Consider the following 22,600-nt stretch of genomic DNA (forward strand, 5'->3'; position numbering starts at 1 on the left):
TATTGTGCCTCACACAGTGGCATGCAACCAATAGATGCTTAACAAATATTAATTTATGATTGTGACAGGTAGCCCTAGGGGCAGAGAACATGAAATTTTGAGTTAGTTTTCCTTTTCTCTAGTCACCATCCAATCAGAGATAAGGCACTTTTATACTTTAGTTTTACAGTCCACAAAAGGAAATAATTTTTGTTCATCATTATCAACCTAGGCTAGAGAAAGAAATGCAGAGGGATTAATGTAATAATTGTCTTTGTGTTTGAAGGTGGCAGCTGGCCAGTTGTTCTCAGGCTCAGGTGAAGAATTAGAATGAAATGTGTTTGACTGGGAAAGACTAAGGTTAGATGAAGAAATTCTGGAGAGACCCTTCTGAACAGCTTTTAACTAGGCTCTTGCTTCAGATGGCCATGACAGAAGGTTGTACCAGATAACCTCTTGTACAGCCCTGTCACTCTAAATTGATTTTAAGAACATGGTTACCACAAACACCGCATGTTCTCACTCCTAAGTGGGAGTTGAACAATGAGAACACATGGACACAGGGAGGGGAACATCACACACCTGGGCCTGTCAGGGGTTGGGGGGCTAGGGGAGGGATAGCATTAGGAGAAATACCTAATGTAGATGATGGTTGATGGGTGTAGCAAACCACCATGGCACGTGTATACCTATGTAACAAACCTGCATGTTCTGCACATGTACCCCAGAACTTAAAGTAAAATAATAATAATAAAAAAAGTATATGGTTACTGGCCAAAGGTAAAAGCAAGGGTAGTTCTTTTGCATAGTCCCTTAATAATTATGTAGCCTAGTAATCAAAACACCATATAAATGCCTGAACTCGGAAATGTAGCAACCAAGAGATATGGTTGAAAGGAACCATCAAAATTACCAGCTAAAAAACTGGCTGATTGTACATTGTACGTTGAGAGCCATAGACTGCTCGTGACCTTTGGCCCAGAGTAGGGGTCAGCAAACTGCAGGCGTCTGCCCTGTTGCCTATTTTTACATCTCTAAGAGTGGTTTTTACGTTTTTAAATGGTTGAAATAAAATGAAAACAAATTGTATTTCGTGACACATTGGAAACTAAACAAATTCAAATTTCATTGCACATATACCAAGTTTTATTTCAACATAGACATGCCTGTTCATTTATGTACTGTTTGTGGCTGCTTTCATAATCCATCAGTAGAGCTGAGTAACTGAGACAGAGACCATATAGCCTGCAAAGCCAAAAGTATTTACTCTCTGCCCCTTTATAGGAAAAGTTTGCTGATCTCTGATCTTGATCTTGAGAATCTATCCAAAGGAAGTGGCTCATGAACTGTGGAATAAGCAACATGGCGAAAGAGTGTCAATGTAGTGTTATCTATTATGGAAGAATTAGAAAAACATTAAAGGTTTTCCAAATATATAGATATTATTGAATCAATTTTGGAATATGCACTCAATGGAGCTTTTCAAAACCAATAAAACTAAGGGCAATAATGATCTACCAATATTGAAAAATAAAAGTTATGTTAATTAAAGTGAAAAATAAATCAGAGCACCAACCTGTGTAACTGTATGATGATAGCCTTTAATTAGTCAATTAATTCAGTTATCCAACAAACAATTATTGAGAACTAGAATATTATTGAGGCATACACCACATATGTGAGATTTTTTTTAAAAAACCTAGGAAGTGTTTATAGTGATTGCTTAAAAGTCATATATTTTGTTGATTTTTTTCATCTCAATTTTATGTTTTTCCCTCTGTGATGTTTATGCTACCTACATATTAAAAACCTTATGGACAAAGATTGGAAAAAGCAGCAGAGTGTATAAAAGGACAATAAGCAGCTCTCTATAAGACTGAAACTGTCTGGTGGGGTTTGCAGAGGGTCCCTGACACTGAGGATAGCAGCTTGTTCTGCCCCAGCAATTTCTGTCTCCTCCTTTACAACATTTATCTTTATGAAAGAGAAGAGCAGGCTTCCCTTTACAATCTCTCCTGCTTTCTTCCCCCACCAACCCAGGGAGCCAGCAGGCATGAAAAACTTTCCCTCCATTTAATAAATATAAACAAGCTTATTTACAGTCAGTTTACCACCTGAGTAGACCACAACTCTCTCCCTCTCTCTGAAGAGATTTAAATGGTATTCCATGTCCATCATGTGACTTAGTAACTCACACCTGAGCAAGGTTGAAGTGGGAGTTTTTCTGAAGTAGAATTGGTTCTAGATCCTAGATACTGAACACCCTGTTCCTCCCCAGTCAGGAAAATGCCATCTGGTACATTACATTGCAGTCTTTAAAATAAAAGTACCACTTTTATTTGCCACTCACTTACCTTGCTTTTGAATATTTTAAGACATAGAAGGATGAAATTAATAACAAGGGCATCTGGGCATGGTGGCTCACATCTGTAATCCCAGCATTTTGGGAGGCTGAGGTGGGAGGACAGCTTGAGTCTAGTAGTTTGAGACCAGCCTGGGCAATGTGGTGAAACCCCATCTCTACAAAAAATACAACATTAGCAGGATGTGATGCTGCAGGTTTGCAGTCCCACCTACTCGAGAGGCTGAGGTGGGAGGATCACTTGAGCCAGGGAGGTTGAGTCTGCAGTGAGCCATGATCACCCCACTGCACCCCAGCCTGGGCAACAGAGTGAGACTCTGTCTCAAAAAAAAAAAAAAGGAATAACAAGGGCAACATATTTGTAAGATTACGTATGTGATTGCCACAGACACTAAAGGGAAGGGCACTAAGAAATTGTTATGCACATAGGGCATCCAAGGAGAGATGAACAAAAGAAGTTTTTAAAATGCTAAAATGATCAAATGGTCAATCCACCCTGCCCAGTGTTTGGAGGTTGCAAGGCAGGGATAACCCCCGGTTGGGGATGGGGGATGGGGCAAGCGTGCAAGCATCAACTGTTGCTCTGTATGAATAAAATTGCATTGACTTTACAGACATCCTCTCACTTCTGGATACAGTTAGGCTGTTCAGAGACAACTGTGGGGATTGAAGAACTTGATTAAATCTAATAAGTACTTAATGAGCACCAACAATAGTGGGGTCAAGAAATAATGGAAGACATTGTTGCATTCTGGGCAGCAGGAAGAAGGTTTTGTGGAGGGGATGGCCATAATGCCACCACGGTTGTGATTCAGATATGAGATGGTGACAGCAGAAAAGAGAGCCAAGAGGAAAACACGAGACACATTTCAAAGGAAAAATCCATACAACTTAGTGATTGGTTAGATGGAGGGCATTATTAGACATTCCCTGGGGGCAGAGTCTGTGCCCTTGACATGCCATAATGGTTAATGTGGTACCTACCATGTTTGTAGCCAATGTGCTTGAATGAAATTGAGTTGAAGATGATTGTTATGCTGGGAGAAATGTGGTACTATTAACAAGATTACAAGGTAAAGAAATAATGCTAGTGATTTTTTATATTTTTTTAAAGGAAGATTATGGGCCTCATTTTGAAAAAAACAAAAAAAAACTTAAAGTAATGATGGTCATCCAACATCAAGTATCTAGCTAGCTGACTGGAATTCTGGGGGAGTGCTTGAAAAGCATTCCTGTATTCAGTGAGTATTTCTTTATTTCTTTAGTTTTGAAACTCCCAAAGAATTGATTCTGCTTTCTACTAACTTTTTTTAGTTCTGTCTTTGCTTCATTCTTTCAAAAGCAGTTGGAAGGCTCTCAGTTAATATGCAAATTAATGTTGTCCATACAAATTGCCTGAATTTGGAGTAATGACAGCCACTCATAATGGGAGATATTTTTGAAATATCCTAATGAGATTGTCTCTGTTATGTTTTCTTTATTTTTTCAGAAGCACTCATTTGCCTTGAGAAGATTTAGGAACATTATAGAAGGAATACAAAGGGATAGGAGGCTTAGTATTTAGCCTCTGATATCAAAATAGGATTTTCAAACAGACAACAGTCATGTAAGCCAGATTTTGCTGAGAAAGAGTTTTCTAAATGTCTTTACCATTAGCTACCAAGACTAAGCTAGGAGGATTCAAATCATATATGTATATATTTTTTCTTAGTGCAGAGAGGATAGCTCTTCCTTTTAGGACAGTCAGGCTATGGGGGTGGCTAATGAAGGAGAGAAGAGGATATGACATAGAGGAAGGAGTAGGTCTAAGCCTGGCCCTTCTGATCCAAGGAAAGGAAGACAAGGAGTTTGAAGAGGTCAAATATCAAAGTTCTCACCCCTCTTTCCTATGTAAGTTTGAAAATTCAGCAGGTAAGGTTTTAGAAATATTTAGGTAGTTATGTGGAAGCAGAAGGACATTGGACTCATGCCTTCCTTTTCTGAGGGTTGCAGAGCAGGCTGTGGACCCTAGAAAATGTTCTAGCTTTGAGCAACTGGTTCCTCCTACCACAGATATGACCTTAAAGACACAAATTCCCCATTGAGGGGTTCCAGAGGTGTAGAGAGAACTTGTAGAGAGGTGACTTCTGAGCACCAAGGATTCAAGCAAAAATCATCTGAAGAGACAGTACAAAGGAATGGACAGGACTAACCTCTGTAGATTAAACAAAATATAACCCACTGGCCTCCCTGCACTCCCCCAGTTCTCAACAATACAGGGACTCATGAGGAAATCTGAAAAGCTATAGTGAAATTAAAAAGCTGCATTTCTTTGTACACCTAAGTGTATACAATGTGAGTGAATATTATTGGTACTATACAAAGTTAAAATTAGGAATTAAATGAGGATTGACTACAATAAATTATTCTGTTTCTCAGTGTAACTCTAGATCTAGAATAAAGCGGAACTAAGAAACTTGTCTTCAGATCTATGGCATTAATTCCGATGGCTCTAAGTAAGAACTGTCCTAAGCCCTTAATAGACCATCTTCCTCCAATGATATTAAAGCAGACTTCATAATATAGTGCTATTTTAAGAGCCTTCATGTATTTTCTGAGATCCAAACAATTGGATTGATTGCCACTATTGAAATCCTTTCAAGTAACAAAGCATTATAAAGAAAATCTGTACAAACATCCTTGAATTATATGCTTTACCTCTTGTTCTTAAATCATCTATTGTCATTACTCTAATTTTTCCCTGTGGCATATGATTTGCTAATTCTAAGTAAGCTAGAGGAAATTTGCTTTAATTCAGAATCTGATATTTTGTGTTTTGGAATTCATTGAATAAATACTTACTGAGCAAGTTGTTCTTCCCAGTTAGGTATTTCTCTCCCCATCCATAACCCTGTTGAATGGGGGAGATTGAGAGGAACAGCTTTGCGCATTCAATAATACAAGTAATAATAAACGTAAGTGCTCATCATTTGTCAAGCATTGTATGTAATTATAATTACTTTATATAAATTATCACATTTCACCATCATAGTAACTCTACAAATAGGGATTGTTTTTATCCTCATTTTACGAATGAGAAAACTGAGACTTAGAGAGATTAAGTGAATTGGTCAAAAATCATATAGTTAGTAAGTGATAGTGATGAGATTCAAACCCTTCCCTTTAACAGGGTTCTTTGCCTTCCTCTGCTGTTTTGGGATGATGCTGTGGGCTCTCTTTCATGTCCTCTAGAATACAGAGGTCACTTTTAGCCTGAGTTTAGGCCTAGAAAGTAAGGTCAAATCAGAAGCAGAGGTGGGTTACTCAATAAATGAGTATGTATATAAATAAATGTGTGTGTGTGTATACATTTTTGAATTTGCCATTGTAATAGCCATAACACTGCTGACATTTTCCTAATTGTTTTGGTTTATTAATTTCTAGTTACTTCAAACTTCATCAGGCAGCTGTCCTGTTGAACAGCCATTCTCAAACAATGGTTTGGTGACCCCTGGAGGTCCCTGAGATCCTTCTAGGGGGTTTACAAAGGCAAAACTGTATTCTTAATAATACTAAAAATTGTTTGCCCTTTTTAATGTGTATAGTGGAATTTTTCCAGAGACTGCTTGATATGTTCTACTAAACACAATGAATACTGAAGGGGTTATGAGAATCTAGCTATCTTCTAATCAATCTAGAGATTTACAGATATTTAAAATAATGCCCCTGTTTTCACTATTTTTTTTTTTTGTCAAAGAACTTTAGTTATTTTTCATCAAAGTATTTATGTGGGTTTATAATTTTGTTTTTAAATGAATTAATAAATATTTTAAAAGATCTCAGTTTTAACTTTTAATACAATAAGTATCAATAGATATAATTAACATAAGCAAAATATCTTTGAGCTCCTTAGTAATTCTTAAGAGCATAAAGAGTTCCTAAAACCTAACTTTTTGGGACTGCTGGAATAGAGGAAGGAATCCTGGAATTGGCATCAGAAGACTCCAGCCAAGGCTTCACCTCTACCACTTGTCGCCTCTGTGATGTAGGGGAAGCCATCTAAACACGCCAATCTTAATTTTCTCACTGATAGCAGTGAGAGGATAGTAGCACCTACCTGCCTCCTAGGTGTAGACCATATGCAATAATGTGTGCAAAGTCACCCCATTCATGAGAGTCTCTTATAATTTCATTTTATTTTTATTATTATTTTTGAGATGGGGGTCTCACTATAGTTGCTCAGGCTGGTATTGAACTCCTGGCTTCAAACAGTCCTCCTGCCTCAGCCTCTCGAATGGATATAGTATTTGATGGGTAATAGATTCTGCTTATTCAGCGTAAAGTATACATTCACCTTAGAATTTTTGAAATGTGTATGAAAATAATTCAAGCACATGGTAAAAATGTTGAATATTCCAGAAGGACTTTTTGTGGAAAAGTCTCCTGGCCTTTACCCCATCACTCCCACTCCCTGGAGGTAAATATCCACCCTTGCGCACTGCTGTTTTCAGTTCCTTAGGTAGTTACCATCACAACTCTGCATAATAGGCTGATTTCTCTATTTCTCAATGAGCATTTTTAGACTGTGTCTTACAAGTCCCTGATGCGAAAGATGACGATATAACTCATTTGTATTATATTATCTCCTATTAGATGCTAATCTATGATTTTTAGTAGAAATGAAGTAATTTTCAATAAATGGCATTTGCATTGCTGTGACATTGTAAATAATGTGGCCAGCATGTTCTTCTCTATTGGCTGTACGCCAAGATTAATCTTTGTGCCACTTGGAGAGGGTTTCCCGCATAAAATACAAATGTGTTTTCAGAATATCCTCAAAAATGCTTGTTTTTAATCATTCTGTTACATGGAATCCACTTTCTCTCTCTTTTTTTTTTGAAACGGAGTCTTGCTCTGTCACCAGACTGGAGTGCAGTGGCGCGATTAGAATCCACTTTCTTTACAGATCTCTCTCTCTCTTTCTCCCTATCTTTCCTCATGAATCATCTATCTATTGTTCCAGTCTCCTATGTTGATTAGCTTCCAATTTTTATTTTATAGATACAATATCTTCATCAACAGCCCTGAGGATAGTAAAGAAAATTTTTTAACTAGCTCTCTTCTGTTTGCTGAATTCTCCCCATTCCCTTTGAGGGCTGTTCGTTTTGATTCTTCTGTTTTGTGCTGTTGATTTGATTTATACATTTTGTGATCCTTCACTGCCTATTTGTACTTAGACACAGGGACAGGATATAATGGCTGACGGGCTTCTGGGTGATTTCTAACTTCCAGAACTGGGAAACTTTACTCTGGGGTGTGAACTGCCATTCTAGGAGTGGTCCGTGTGTTTCCTTTCTTTAGAAAAGAGCGTGGGGACAAATGTCAGGGTGGCCTGTAAGGGTGTTGTTCTGCATTTAAGAGTGGAAGTAGTGGTGGTGGGTGCAACTGTTCTCTAAATAGATCTTTAATGAAGTCCCCAGGTTTCAGGTCCACCTTTGAACTTTGCCCTCTGTAACTACAGAATCAGCCTCTCCTGGGAACCCTGGTGCATCCCTACTCTGGAGCCTTTCTTTTTGGGGATATCCAGGGCCTCTTCTGCTAACACGCTCTTTTTCTTTTTCCATTGTCCAGATATTTGCTGATCTCTTTCATAAGCTGGTATCTTCTTTGCTTTTTCCTTACTCTTACAGGTTTCTTCTTTTCCTGTTTTACTACTTTATGACCATTTCTATAGGGTTTTAGGTAGGAAGGTAGGCAAATACATATGTTCAATCATTGTCTTTTATAAGAAGCCTGTGGTATTTCTCTTAGAAAGCTATTTTAATCATTGATTGACAAGCCATTGTATCTTCAAATTTTATATTTCAAGGAATTTGGAAACTAAATCTCTATGCATTAAAATATATTGCCCTTACCATTTTTCTTATTTCTTTTTGTTTATTACGTCGACTGTGGCTTATGTGGATGATTAAACTTAAATAGTGTCTTCAAGGATGAATAAAGCAATGAAGATTTATTTAAACAATACCATAAAACTACTAGACAAGGAAAAATTCATTTGCAGCCATCTCCAAAACTCAAAGAAATATGTGATACATGAGATTTCTATATTAAGTTTATAAAGTTTATAAATTTTTTAAGTGAACCATCCTATGACATGGAAGGCAAGCTTGCCTGGCTAAAAGCATCCCAGGGAGGAAATGGCCAGGGTTTCGTCGGTCACCAAGAAGATAAATGCACCCTGCTCAAACCCAGTAAAAGTGAAAAATAAATCAGGAAACTTCTTTGCGGTAGCCATGAGAAATGTTAGGCATTATCTGAAGGTCAAACTCACACTTTCAAGGCATCATCACTAACTTATACAACCCTGATCTCCAAAGACTATCTTGGTTAAATATTGCTCATACTTCAAGCTCCACTTAAACTGCAAATACTGACCACATCTACCTATTTTTCTCATTAACAGCTTTATTGAGGTATGATTGTCATATAATACACTGCACATATTTAAAGTGTACAGTTTGGTAAATTTTCCCACCACCTTCTAAAATTTTCTTGTGTCCGTTAGTAATTCCTACCTCCTTCTCCATCCTGCTACCCACCCACCCTTCCTTCCTTCCTTCCTTCTTTCCTTCCTTCCTTCCTTCCTTCCTTTTTTTGACAGAATCTCACTCTATTGCCCATGCTGGAATGCAGTGGCAAAATCCCAGCTCGCTGCAACCTCCACCTCCCAGGTTCAACTGATTCTCCTGCTTCAGCCTCCCAAGTAGCTAGGACTACAGATGCATGCCATCACACCCGGCTCATTTTTGTATTTTTAGTAGAGACGGGATTTCACCATATTGGCCAGGCTGGTCTCGAACTCCTGACCTCAGGTGATCCACCTGCCTCTGCCTCCCAAAGTGCTGGGATTACAGACGTGAGCCACCGTGCCCGGCCTCCCCCTACCATTTCTAGAAACCATTGATCTACTTTCTGCCTCTATAGATCAGTTTGCGTTTTCTAGGATTTTATATAAATGGAATCACTAGATGTATTTTTGTTTTTTTTTTTTTGGTCTGGCTTTTTTCCCTCAGAATGATTATTTTGCAATCCAGCCATGGGTTTGTTTCCATGTTAGGGATATTACAAATAAAGTTGCTATGAACATTTGCCTACAAATCTTCATTTGTGGGTGTAGGCTTTCACTTATCCTGGGCAAGGTCATATGATAGATGTCTTTAACTTTTTAAGAAATTACCGAACTCTTTTCCGAAGTGGGTGTAGCATTTTGTATGCCTACCAGCAGTGTGTGACAACTGCAGTTTCTCTACATCCTCACCAACACTTGAAGTGCCCAGTCTTTTCAATTTTAGCTATTCTCATACCTATGAAGTGACACCTCATTGTGATTTAATTTGCATTTTCCTAATGACCAATGATACTGAACATTTTCTCAGGTGTTTATTTGCCATATATCTTCTCTTGTGAAGTGTCTGTCCAAATCTTTTCCATTTTTTATTGGATTATTTGTGTTCTGATTACTGAGTTGGAGAGTTCTTTATATATTCTGGATACAAGTTCTTTATCAATACGTGATTTGTAAATATTTTCTCCCCGTCTATAGCTCACCGTTTCGTTCTCTTGCTATGTAGCTAATTTTATTTTTTTGTGATTTTTATGGGAATTTTTATGTTTTAAACAATGATAGTAGTCATATTTATGATTAGCATATTCAGGAATCTGTTTGTTTTAGAGAGCTATACAGAAAAGCTGAGGTGATGCCAAAATTTTAGCTCAATAAACCAACATTTGAAAAAAGCAGTTCACTTCAACTGTGAGATATGAATCTATAATGGGAAATACAATTCTATGAAATTCACAGAGCTTACTTGTTAAAAATAAAAAAATTACAAAAATTGTAATTCTAATGGGCTTAAAAAGCAAATTCAATTCTGAGTATAAAAATTTATTTTGAGGTTTTTTTTTTTTTTTTTGAGACAGAGTTTTGCTCTGTCACCCAGGCTGGAGTGCAGTAGCATGATCTTGGCTCACTGCAACTTCTGCCTCCAAGGTGCAAGCAATTCTCCTGCCTCAGCCTCCCGTGTAGCCAGTATTACAGACATATGCCACCACGGCTGGCTAATTTTTGTAATTTTAGTAGAAATGGGGTTTCGCCATATTGACCAGGCTGGTCTCAAACCCCTGACCTCGAGCGATCTGCCCACCTTGGCCTCCTAAAGTGCTGGGATTACAGGTGTGAGCCACAGTGCCTGGCCTATTCTGAGTTTCTTACATTGCAAAAAATATTTCAAATGTAGTATTTCTTTTAGCTCTCTCGGTTTCTGTCTGTCTCTCTTCATGTAGATATTTTAGCCTGAATTATTCTAATGAAATAATTTATTCAGCCTCTCTATCTTTCAACCTTTTATAGATAGAAGACTCACAATCATTAGATTGCCATAGAATATTTCATTATGTGAGTCACATTCAGTAGTAATAAAAGGGGAGACTATGAGAGATGGCCCTACACCTTTTATAAAGCACTCTAAATCCTTAAAGCGGTATCAAGATTCTGCTAAATTTACTTCTGGAATTAAGACAAACTCTAAATAAAGATGTTCAAACACTGTGTGTTAAAGCCAGCAAGCACCCTAGACTTGCTTATGCCTTTTCTGCAGTCAATGGGAGGATAAGCATCACTGCACAGCTCTACTCACTAGCTTCTTTATCAAAAATCTTCTCCCTTATTTCTTCTCTTCTCAAGTGCTTGCACCAATTAAAAACATTCTTCCAAAAATAGTTGAGATTTGCATGTTCTAGATATTCTTTGGAAGTAGTGACTTTGTCCTCTAACATGGAAACATCGTCTCCCCCAGTTGCTGAAGTCAGATAGATACTTGGGCACAGTTTTCTTTCTTCTTTCGTTCCCAGTTCTACCCCCCTTTCAAGCCACCATCGTGCCTCTGCTGGATGAGTACAGCAGCCTACCTCTTGATGTACCTGCCTCCGTTCTCTTCCTCCATCAGTCCATTATTCACACTGTTGCCAAGTGATATTTTCAAAATATAAATCCAAACACATTACTTTCCTGCTCAAATATTTGCCATAGCTTTTTATTACCTTAAGAATAAAGTCCAAATTTTTTAGTGGGACTTTGCAAGGTTTTTCTTGTTGGACTTTATTCTTAAGGTAATAATAATACAAGAAGAGAGGGAGATAGAAAGAAAGAAAGTTCAGAATACAAAATGAGCAAAGCTGGATGATTGAATGGATATAGGGTTGTGATGAGGATCCAATGAGATGGTTTAATTAAAAGGGATTTGTGAGACATAAAACACTATTTTAAGGCTACTATTATTCCCACCTGTCTCTCAGTGAATCTCTGAGGATTACTGAATACCAGAATTTCACTTTTAAGTGTTGTGTTATTCCAGCCTAGGCTCATGAAACCCTGGGACATGGGGCTGGTTGCTACATGGCTCCAGACACTCAGATAAATCTTGGACCCCTGGACACCTTCATCTGCATCCCCAGTGCTTAGAGATGTAACCTTGAACAGTCATGCTGCCCAGTGTTCAGTAAGTCAGGGTCATTCTTGGAGAGGAACTGTGAATGTGGCGGAAGTTCCCCAGGCATCACACATGACTCAGACCCATTCTGCCCCACCTGTAGCTTCCCCTCCCATCAAGGAGCTCCTTGTTTTTGCCTCCTCTTGTTGTACTTACTGTGAAGGGCCGTGGAAGCCTTTGAGGACCAGAAGTCTTGAGGCAATAGGTTCTACTCATGAATCCTTTGAATACAAGGAACAGAAATCCTAGAAACTGGGAACTAGAAAAATCAGCAGCTGGAGCTAGTCTGGAGATCCTAAGTGTCATATGATCTGTCTGACATCTGCATCTGACAAGGTGCTCTGCTCTCCTGTGCCAGCCGGCTCTTTACACACTTATCGTGCACAGGACCCTGCATGGCACCCTCACGTGTATATATATCTCTCACGTGTATCATGACTGCTCATCTCTAACGTCCACTAACGACAGCCCTAGTTGTTCATTTCCAATTCCATATATTCTCATATGAATGGTCCAAATTGTCATTTGAGTAAGGCCCCCAAGTCTAAGCTCCCTGACTGGCCTATGGGTCAGGTCACCTGGGTTAGGTATTCACCAGTTACCCAATTACCTGAGGCCACAAAATACAAGGTCATGTGTTTTGATGCTCACTTAGTAGGCACTAGAGTGAGAATTCTTCAAGAAAGCAATGTGACTAGGGCAACCATAATTCACATCCCTAATAACTGAGAAGCAACAGAGTGTAGCACTGAAAAGCGTAGACTCTGAAGCCAGACCATGTTGTTCAGACTTGGCTTCACCAGGTAACCTTGGGTAAGTTACTTAACTTCTCTGTGTGCTTTGGTTTCCTCATCTGTTGAATGGAGATTATAATAGTACCCATCTCATAGTGTTATTATAAGGACTAAATGTGTGTGTGTGTGTGTGTGTGTGTGTAAGCCCTTCATACTTAGTAAAAAAATATATAAGTGCTAGCAATCATTATAGGGATGGAAATCTGAAGCACAGAATAAGGTAAATTAAGAAGGGCTGTAGATGACTGGTTGTATAATGTCTGCCTGGATAGAGGGTGAAATTCAGCTACAGTAGAGAGGGGTGGGGAACAAAAGCAAATATATGAACACAGTAAGAATGATTTCAGAATTCATCAGTTGAAATTTGGGGGGCAGAGATATGGGAGGGGTTAGGGACATAGGAGAGCAAAAAGGAATAGATTGGGTCTGGCTCAGGTGCAGACACGTGCCTCAGCAGCACAGACACAAGAAGCTTGGATATGCCCTTGTGGTCACAGCATCTTCTAAATGGGTCTTCAGCAACTCTGGCCCCTGGTATGTTCCCCCAGCAAGAGCAGCTGGTCTAGGATAAAAACCTGAAAGTTTCCTGAGGAGTTTAAAGATATTATATTCTCTTGAGATATGATGTTACTGTAGACATCTAGACTAGATTAATTCATTAAATCATTCACTTATAGAGTAGTCATTTGGCACTCACCATGGGCCAGTCTGTGCTGGGGGTACAGCAATAAACAGAGCTCAGAGCCCCACAGCTTACAGTGTAGGAGGGAACATAATATCCCATGAAGGATGGACAATGACAGGAAGACTTGCAAAGGAGAAGCAAAGTTGAAGCCCTGGGAAAGGGCTGGAGGAGCAGAGCTAGCCTAGGCTGTGGGTCAATCAAGGTAGGCTTCCTGGAGGAAACTACAAAGGCTGACTGGAGGATCACTGGGACGGGAAGAGGGGAGAAGAGCATCTCAGGCACAGAGAACTGTGTGTTCAAAGGCCTGACAGCAAGAAGGAGAGCAGTGCTTGAGGAATGAAAGGATCCTAGTGTGGCTGGACAGGAGAAGGTGAGGGCAGAGGGGCCAGCAGGGCCATGCCGAGAGGCTGATGCTTTTATACTTTGGGCAATGAGACTGAGCTTGTCACCTGCAGACTGGATGACTGGATCTCACTCAAACTGATGGATTTGACCTCTCCTGTTTTGCTGGGGACAGGAGCAAGGCACTCTGAAGGGGGAGCAGGGGCCACGGTACCATCAGGGCAGAGGAAAATTCAAGAGCAAGGTGGGTCTGTACCCAGAGCAACTTATTTAACTTCACAGTTTTGCTTAGGGGCCTTGTATTCCTTAAACCACCACCAGGAAACCAAAGCTCTGCATGGATGTGTTTTCGGTTTTTCACAACTGCACCCCATACAGCCTCAGAAATCTCAATTTTACTGTCCTGCCTTAATTCCAAGTGCCTCCTAAGAGGCCCTACAGAATGATGCCAGTGGACTACCTGAAAGTCATTAAAATGAAACAAACACAATTTCATGTTTCTCTTAGTTTCAGGCTACCTCTTGAAGGAGGCAACAGACACAACTGAGTAGTTTCTCTACAACCCTCACACATACACATACGGTGTTGCAGTATCTCTGATGATTCACATCACTTGGTAATTGAAATGCTCAAATGATAAATGATTGGCTTTTTATTTAGCTAGTCTTTTTTTTTTTTTTTTTTTTTTTTGCAGTGCCATAGTGAAATATTTACTTAGCCTGCTGTCTTTTTGTGTGAACAGGATACGGTTTGCCCTGGCTTGAGGATGTGCTCTGTGTTGTTTGCTCATGGCACTGTAGAAGACTGTTCCTCCAAGCACTTCCTTCTCTTCCACAACCCGTCTCGGAACCAGAGAACCAGCAAGACTAAGGATGGAACTGAAAAAAGTTGATGAATTTATGTTTCATCTTCCGTCTCTACTTCTTCTCCTGGAGGTGTGAACGAATAATGAAACTGCTAAGGAAAAAGGCAGCATGAAAGGAGGCTGCACAATTGGACCTTGCAAATTCAAGATCTAGATCATTAGCCGCAAATCTGAGTTGGAGGTGCTGAATATTCATTCACACGATCGTGCTCATAGCAGCAGCGAGATTTTTTTTCTTGTCACGATGAACAGAGTGTCCTGACACCTTGAGACATTAGGTGCTTGCAGAACGTAGTGTGAGGTGACAAGGGAAGGGACTTGCCCTTCACCTCCCACACCACTCCAAAAAGCCCTACTGTCATGCAAAATTACATACACAATCTCATGCCACAAAATATAAACCAACCACTACATTTAAGAAATTTGATTTCTCCCCCTTAACTGTCCCCTGTGCTTTCTGAACACATAGCATATTTTTCCTTAATCTTAAAATTTAGCTTTAAATTTCACTGTTAAGTAACTAAGCAGTTTTTTAGTGAAGGGATATATGCTGAAGTTTAAGATACACAAAAACTTGAACAGTACTTGAGATCTTTTGAGAGGAATGAGCAAGAAATCAGATATTTGCCTTTTCATCTTCTGTAGAATCATACAGCATCTTCTACATAGCTAGGGACTCAAGAATGTTGAAGCTCCAAGCTAAAGCATCTATCAAATGTTATTTACATAAATAGAGCATATGGAGGGAAGCAAAAAAGTGGAGGGATATTCAGAGAGGTGATAGCTCTGTAAAGGAAGAATAAAAAGTTTCCAAGGAGGCAACAATTCCTACTGTCTGCCAGTCTGTCCAGCAGATTCACTGGGCTGGCCACTCCAGTTCTCCCCAGTTTGGTTGTGCTCCAGGGAAGACAGTGTTAGAGGACAAGTAGAATGATGCCCTTAGACTGCATGGAATCTCAAACAAGTTTTACTTTTGTGCTATGTATATAAAGAGATCTATTTTCTTTCTCACTGAGGTCGTATCAGTAGATAAACTGTGATCTCTGTGGAAATCTTTTTCCTTATTTTTAAAATTTACTACTCATTTTTTTTTTGTTCAAAGAAGCTGTTCTGAATAAAGTTACTCAGTATAGTTGGAAAAACTGTCATTCGACCCACTTCTCTCTTTATCAGAATTCTGCGTTTTCCTCTCCTTGAACAGCAAAAATACTACTGTAAAACAAAATTATTATTTAGGAACAAAATCAGTTAACTTTCTGATTGTTAGGGAAATTGGTCAACAATGTTAGCTGTTTTCCACTGTCTTATTTTTAAGAACATGTAATATTATAGTTGTTTTCTCCGTAGTGGCTTAAAAAGGGAGCATGGTAAGAACTCATTCTAAAACCACAATTTCTCTTGGTGCTATAGATCAGTTTACAAAAGGCAGTTCTGTAGGCAATGTTATCTAAAAACATATGACTGTGAAAACAGACACCAATTGTGAATCAAAGTTTAGGCGCTTTTTTCTTTTTCTTTCGTTTCTTTTTTTGGCTTTGTAGAATAATCTTAGCTGAGCTTGTATAGTGAGATAAATCGCCTGACAGAAACCAGTAAACTAAACGCAGCACATTGATGCCTGTTATTAGAACACCTGTGAGTGGAGGATAGCACTGTGCAACTTAAAAACAGAAGGTCAAAGATTGCTTTTTAAGAAATGGAAACGTATATGTAGAAATAAATGTTGTCCTTTTCAAAGTATTAATAGTTGCTTTGGAAGACCTTCCACTCATGCAGTCTTGCTATTTCTCCATGTATTTTTGTTAGTTATTTTTTTTAACATTGCTTTTAAACTCTGTGTGACACGTTATTTTGAATAGTCTATATAGGAGCCAATAGGATTCTTGAAGGATGGCTTTAGGCTTTGGAACAATTGACAGTTGTTTAGAGGTGAGTAAATCACGTGTCAGGATCAGAACAGTTTAGTACTGAGAATGGGCTCTCCTGAATTTGAGTCCAGCACTGTCATCTACTCGTAGTAAGACCATGGGTTAGTCAAACAACTGATGTGAGCCTCACTGGAATAGTTACTCACTTATTCAGTCAGTCACTCAGTCATTCCACAGAGGTGTACTGAGCATTCGCTATGGGTAGTGGATAACAGAAGATGAGGGATGGAGTGATTACCTCTGACTCTAAATTTCTGTCCTAGGTTGGTGATTAATCTTTTTTAAAAATAAAAATAACAGACTAAGTTTACACTAGCATTAAGTAATAAGAATGATATTATTTTGTATGGCTTTTAAATCATCATTGATGAAATTTTCCAAAGAAAATGTTTTGAGCGACTATAGTTTTAATAAGTAAAAATTTAACTTTTTTAATTGACAGAGGTGAAGGACCAGGCTCATTTCAGGTGCATTAGTTTGGTATCTGGATCCCTTTCTCCCTTCCCCTTCCCCTTCCCTTCCCTCCCCTCCAGTGGCTTGCAATCCTAGTCATGCAGCAAAATAATCTATGGCATCTTTGAAAAGTACTGGAAAATATGTAGAGGCTTTTAAATATGTGGAGTCTTTTAAAAGTACGTACTTTTTTTTTTTTTTTTTTTTTTTTTTTGAGATGGAGTCTCTCAGTCACCCAGGCTGAAGTGAAGTGGCGCAATCTGTGCTCACTACAACCTCCGCCTCCTGGGTTCAAGTGATTCTCCAGCCTCAGCCTCCCGAGTAGCTGGGATTACAGGCACACGCCACCACGGCTGGCTAATTTTTGTATTTTTTTTTAGTAGAGGCTAGTCTCAAACTCTTGACCCCAAGTGATCTGCCTGCCTCAGCCTCCCAAAGTGTTTGGATTACAGGCGTGAGCCACTGTGCCCAGCCTAAAAGTACATACTTTAAAAAGTACATACAGGTGCTATATGCCAACCCTCTTCCTGACTTAGACTTTCCTGAGGAAAGTCTAAGTCATAGGCATTTAAAAAGAGAAGCATGGGTGATTTGGACACACAATTCAGAATAAGAACCGCATTTATCATAACCCCTTGTACTTTTAGAAATTTCTACCTTTATATTAGTATATTATACCTTTTCTCATAAAACTTTCTTGTAGAAATGGGGTTTCCCTATTTTTCCCAGGCTGGTCTCGAACTCCTAGGTTCAAACAATTGGCCCTCCTCAGCCTCTCAAATTGTTAGGATTACTGGTATGAGCCACTGTGCCCGGTCCCAAACTTTCCTTTAAAAAATTTTATCTTAGCACATCTTATCAAAGCTAAATTCAATGAATATATGGAAATCTGATCCAGAGAGAATTTCTCCGTCTACTGAGTTGTAACGTCTCTTTAACTGAGCATTTATTATGTAATTAATTCTGTGTTTGTTGTTTGGGTGACTGACTATAAAAGAAAATTAGAATTCAATCTCTAGCCAAAATGACCAATTTTAGAAATTAGGGAAGATGTTGAGAGTATTATGAAAGGGGCATTCAGAATACTGAGATCTTCTGCAAGCCACAGCCACCCTTCCTCATGAATCCCTGAGGATATAAACAGGGAATGCTGCAAGTTGCTGGCTGGGCTTTGTAGCCGGACACCACTGCCAATCGGAGGGTGATTCTGAACTGGATCACAAAGCCTGGGCTAGACACTCATAGTGAGCCTCTTTACAGTTCCTGGTCATCGCCCCAAATTGTACTGCACTTTCAATGGCAACATGAAAGGAAGAAACCGGAAAAAAAGGAAATTGTCAGTGAATAAGAGCACCAGAGAGCCATAAGCCTTCTAAGGGAGCAGCCCCTGACTCAGCCAGCTGCCTTTGGTTCTGCGTGGACACTTGAGGAGAAAAGGAGCAAGCAAGCTCACCCAGCTTCCAACCAATGAGCTAGAGGGTATGCTGGAATCCAATAAGCCCACAGTCACTTGTGAGGGGTGGCAGTCAAGGTGTGGGGTGGAAAATGGAACACTCCTACTCTAAAGCCTGCAGATGACAATCAGAATGGGCAAAGAGTAAGGAATTCCTTTTTGGGATTTGCAAAGCACTGTGTATATTTATACATTGAAGTTATTTACAACAACATATTTTAAGTGTCTGTTTTCTGCAATCCCTCCTACTCATTTTCTTTAGTGCTAACACAGTTCCTAGCACGCAGTAACCATAATGCCTTATAAATGAATGAAAACTATCATATAAAACAATTACAGAATCCAAAACTATATAAATAATAACTGATGTGACACATGCCACTTTATAGAAGTTCAAGAAAGACACAGTTCAATGGCCTCGATAGTTCGGAAAATCTTCACAGAGAAAGTGGGCTTGGGATAGACCCTCAGGCAGAGTAAACTTTTTATTTACATACATCTGACCTGGACTGTAGACTTTCTTTTTGGATGTTGGAGGAAAGTGAAAATCAACTGACACTTTGAAAGTTAACATAAATTGGAAATCTGTCCAAAGAACTTTAGTGGTCTATATGGTCAATATATAGACTACTTAGTGGCATAATTAATTTCTCTTCTAGATGAGCATCCACAGAGGAAAGACTATTACAGAAAATGGTAAATAAAGTGAAAAAAACTTCTCTCATAGAGAGAAAGGGAGTAAAAACTTAGTTTTGAAAACTAAGAGTTTTTTTTTTACATCATAATGTAATGTGCTCATGAGAAAACAACAGAAATAGGGAGAAAAGGAAAATATCCACGTCCCATGAGCAACCATTTTTACATCTCAGTGAGTTTTTTTCTAGGTGCTAGAAACCTCAAGCAGCTTGCTTCAATAAACATTTCACATATCCTTCCTTTTCTTCTCTTATGATACTACCCCTGCTGTCTCTAAACAGAATGTACACTAAGATTAAATTATTTTGATTTAAAATATGGATTGCTTAGGTTTTAGAAACAGAACTTAAGCTAATGCTTGAACTGAAAATAATCCATGATATTGAAAAAAATGCTTCTCTCCAAAATTTACATGATGTAGTCAGTATCTCAGTATGGGCTGCCTGTACAGCATTCTTTCTTTAGTTCATTCAATAAACATTTATTGAGTTCCTAATATTGCCAAGCAACCTGGTAGGCACTGGTGATGAAAAGGCAGGTTCCTGCCCGTGAGGAGCAACTTGCTTATGGACAAAAAAACATGTTAAGTAAAAAATAGTTGTTGAGGAAGATTGCAAATGATTGACAGGCATGAGATTCCTAAACTCTGGCCAGACTTTGCTTCTTTAGTATTGAGGTCTGCTGTCTTCTCAGGGGCCAACAAAAGGGTTGGGTATTTAGTCGGTCAGCTCTTCCCCAACTCACACAGCACCTTGTACTGGTCTGATTATACCTTTACTCCCCTGGGCAGGGGAGAAAAGAAGTGACAGTAGGAAGCATTGTTTCCAAGGACTAGGAATAGGGAAGGGGCTGTAGGCTGGGTGAAAAGTTGAGGTCAGTCCGAGATAATGACCTGACCAAACCAGTAGGCCCACCCTGACACATACCAGAGTTACCTCAGAGATAAATAACCACAAGCCATGAGTGACCATCTGCCGTGCCAAGTCTGTGAGTGATGAGTTCCCGGCACATTTCCCAACACAGACTGTGCCTGAGATTGACATGCTGTAGTAGAGCGACTTTGCCCTGTGTGCCTGTCTGTGCCTTACACACAATTCTGTCCCAGCATGTGTCATGCTTTATGACACTTCCCTGATTATGTGTCTGTCTCCCTTCAGTTGAATGTGAGCTCCTTGAGGGCAGGAACCTGCCTTTTTATCACCAGTGCCTCCCAGGTTGCTTGGCAATATCAGGCACTCCATAAATGTTTCTTGAATGAACTAAAGAAAGAATGCTTTGTAAGCAGTCTACTACTGAGAAGAAATAAAATGAAAAGGCAAAAGTTAGTCTTTAGAAAATGAATGCTTCCTTTTGCCTTAAGGGACGGCAAGTGTTGAGCTTAGCTTGGGATGTGTCCTGGCAGGTTTTTAGAGGACTTAATCACGAGGGTACACCCCAAACATAAATGCATCAGGAATGTTAAAAAAAAAAAAAAAACCATTTTAAGTGCTTTACAGGTGCTTCTGACCTGCATCCCTGGCTAAAAACTGGTGCATATAAGTATCTATTAACATACCACTTAATTTTATGATTTGGGTTAATAAAGGAGCAACAAAAGTTCCAGGTATAATTAAATAGTTGAGCATGACACTTAACTGATACAAATATACCTCAGCTAAAAATGGTACCGATTATTAAAAGGCACCTGGCATTTCCTCATATGCCAAATTGCAAAAGCATTATAAATAGACAACATATAAAATATCTCTCCTGCCCTAGAATGGCTTCATGTCTTCCCACACAAGGTGACAAAAACATTCTGTTATTCAGTTTTCTTGTCTTTTTGGAAATGAACTCACTGTTCACTTGTCATTTCAACACAATTTCTTTTGCTTCTGCAGTTCTGTTATTGTAGAGATGAGGATGCCCATAGGCTGTGCTAAGTGAGATTCACCTGGGTTACTGCCTAAGTCAGGGAACCTTCACTTTTAAGAGATAGAAATAACTCACTTAAAGAAAGGAATATTTACTGGCTTGGTTATGTATTAACCATTCAACAAGTATGGATTGAGCCTCTACGTGTGTGTCAGCTATGGTGATGCAGTGGTAAACAAGAAGGAGTCTCCTGCCTTGGGATGTTCAGGATGAGCTTGCTTCAGCTGTAATTGTTTTCTGAGGCTCAAATAATGTCATCAAGCCTCTGTCTCTCTTTCTTCCCCCTTCCCCACTCCATCTTTTTGGTTCTTTTAGCCTCTGTTTCTCTTTGTACATTGGCCTTATTCTCTCCTGTCCTAGAAAGACTGTCTTCAAGTAGTGGGAAAGGAAGCCCACCACTGGTAACCTCCCTTCCAAAAGGAAGGAAGGTCTGCACCCTTCACCCCAGAATCCTTGTCTCATGCCTAGTGGAAGGGTTCTGATTCATCCTGCTCTGGCTTAGTCCTCCCTGTGCCCAACCCTTAACCCCAGGGCAGAGATGCCAAGCGTGGCCAGGCCATGCCCCAGGGCCTGCTGTTACGGTCATGATGTGGGCAGCAGTCCCACAGACCATGTTGGTGTGGGTGAGGGATCTTTCCACAATATAAAGAGAGATTTTTAGGCCCCCAAAACGATGTCCAATACACCGTGTGTGAGATTTTAGGGAGGAAAACATTAGGGAAATGTGAACATTTTCTTGCCAAGATCTGACTAAATGTAGCTTAATGTTAGATTATTGAAACATTGTTTTTGATACACCAGGAATTCAGTAACTTCTATGAGATAATTTGAAATCAGTTGGGGAAATCCAGTGTGAATTTCCTACTTATTTTGATGTAACCATCACGAGGTGCATGGCAAAAGATCAGAAATAAAACGGCAGACTTTTTGTGATTGGCTGGGGTGGGCAACATAGCATTTGAGTATAGTCACTTCTCTGCACCAGCAGGTGGGGTCAGAGGTAGAAGGAGGGGAATGGGCTAAAACAATGCACTTATAGAAGAAAGAGCGCTGCACTATGTTCCTCTAGGGGTCATTCTGGAAAAGTCTCAATTACAGAATTAGGTGTGAGTGCAGAGAGTGGTGGTGAGGAAAAATAAAAATGATATTGTGAAGCAAAGCACTAATTCAGCAGTTGAAACTTCAGTGATACCAGGCAGTGAATGTAGAGAAGAACAGGGAGGATGATAATTTTTGTGGAGGGTATAAGAAGAGAAAGAATGAGGACAAGATTGCCAAAGAGAAATTGCACAGAAAGATAATGCATAGGAAGGGAAAACTGAATAGGAAAAGAGGGCAGGGCTAGGATACTGGCTAACAATGACTGATTATTTACCCACACCAGGAAATGTTCTCCATGTTTGCATCAACTATTGTACTTATAGTTCATAGCAACCTTCTGAGGTAGGTACTTGTAATATTCACATTTTGCAGAGAAGAAGCTGAGGCTTAGAGATGTTAAGGAACGTGTCCACAGTCACACACAGCTGGTAAGAGTTAGAGCTGAGATTGGGACTCAGGCAGTCTGGGCTCAGCATCTGTACTCATAACCACATAAAA

General features: G+C 39.4%; 2 long non-coding RNA genes across 2 annotated transcripts in view; one reads left to right on the forward strand and one right to left on the reverse strand.

Moving 5' to 3' along the window:
- Positions 1–15,705, forward strand: part of LOC134759495 (uncharacterized) — a 59,346-nt gene extending 43,641 nt beyond the window's left edge. The window contains exon 2 of the long non-coding RNA XR_010135744.1: positions 14,435–15,705. This is a non-coding gene — a long non-coding RNA (uncharacterized LOC134759495). The remainder of the gene's footprint in view (positions 1–14,434) is intronic.
- LOC129049088 (uncharacterized) lies at positions 1,106–20,158 on the reverse strand. The gene is made up of 3 exons (XR_008511869.1): positions 20,023–20,158; positions 2,334–2,499; positions 1,106–1,325 (listed from the first exon to the last, which is right to left on the reverse strand). It is a non-coding gene; the product is annotated as an uncharacterized LOC129049088 (long non-coding RNA).
- Between the last annotated feature and the right edge of the window lie 2,442 nt (positions 20,159–22,600).

This window comes from Pongo abelii, chromosome 10 (genome assembly GCF_028885655.2).
Source record: "Pongo abelii isolate AG06213 chromosome 10, NHGRI_mPonAbe1-v2.0_pri, whole genome shotgun sequence".
In the NCBI taxonomy this organism is placed as follows: domain Eukaryota; kingdom Metazoa; phylum Chordata; class Mammalia; order Primates; family Hominidae; genus Pongo; species Pongo abelii.